Below are 1255 nucleotides of genomic sequence, written 5' to 3' on the forward strand. Positions count from 1 at the left end.
GATTGACAAAATGACCACTGCATACCCTGTGTCATAGATTATTTTGGACTTAAAACTCACTAGACCTTTAAATCTATGAGGATGTTTTCTGCATCCCTGTATCCATATCCTCTAGCATTCTGTCATATAGAGTAGATCCTTATTTATTTATTAAGTGAAGGAATGAACCAGCATCTACATCCTGGGACTTTCCCAGTCATACTCCACAATTGTCATTGATGCTCTCTATCTCTAGTCTTAGAGCAGGGCTGGGTTGAATTAGCATCCCTTTCCATTGCAGGGGGATGGGAGGTCTGGAAATAGCTGTACACTGTAGAAGCCAGGACCCTCCAAGAAGCCCCAAGCATCCCTGTGTCCTACCCTAAGCCCTAACTAATGGACTTTCCCTGTTGAGGGAATGATCTCATTTTCCTACTATGTACTTCAGATGCCACTAGCGCCAGAACTTTGCCCTCCCCACCAATGCCAGGGAGGCTGATGCCCAGCCTAAGTCTTGTCAACCTTTGCCCAGGTAACTGAACTCTGTACCCCATGCACCAGCCACGGGCCATCATCCTGCATCGAACGAACCAGTCACCCAGCACCACCACCACCCTGGTGGGCAGCACCTTTATCTGTGCCCCACGTACCTGATTCAATTTCCTCAAATATTGACAGACATAGTGAGGTATCATGTGGCCTGCAGACTTCAAATCTAACTTTTCTCTGCCCCCTTGGACATTGAGCTTGAGATTATGAAAGACCCTGATTAGGAATTACATAAATAGCAGGTTCAGTTTTCCCAGCCCCATTCCTCGAATAGCGACTGAACTCTGTACCCCGTGCACCAGCCCGGGCCATCATCCTGCATCGAACAAACCAGTCACCCAGCACCACCGCCACCCTGGTGGGCAGCATCTTTATCTGTGCCCCACGTACCTGATTAAATTTCCTCAAATATTGACAGACATAGTGAGGTATCATGAGGCCTGCAGACTTCAAATCCAAGTTTTCTCTGCCCCTTTGGACATTGAGCTTGAGATTATGAAAGACTCTGATTAGGAATTACATAAATAGCTGGTTCAGTTTTCCCAGCCCCATTCCTCGAATAGCAGATCTTTCCAATTTTCCAATGAGAGCCCATCTTAAAATATGAAACTCTCAAAATTAAGAGCCCAAGTTATATTTAGATAACCCTTCATTTATTAATATCTGAATATGAGAAACACTGGTATTTTGTGTGTCCCCTAATCTTACAGTAGAAAGCTGCAAATTT

General features: G+C 45.0%; 1 protein-coding gene across 3 annotated transcripts in view; it reads left to right on the forward strand.

The window, feature by feature from the left end:
* Positions 1-1255, forward strand: part of GHR (growth hormone receptor) — a 200700-nt gene that overhangs the window by 94109 nt on the left and 105336 nt on the right. The window lies entirely within an intron of this gene.

This window comes from Myotis davidii, unplaced genomic scaffold, assembly GCF_000327345.1.
Source record: "Myotis davidii unplaced genomic scaffold, ASM32734v1 scaffold348, whole genome shotgun sequence".
In the NCBI taxonomy this organism is placed as follows: domain Eukaryota; kingdom Metazoa; phylum Chordata; class Mammalia; order Chiroptera; family Vespertilionidae; genus Myotis; species Myotis davidii.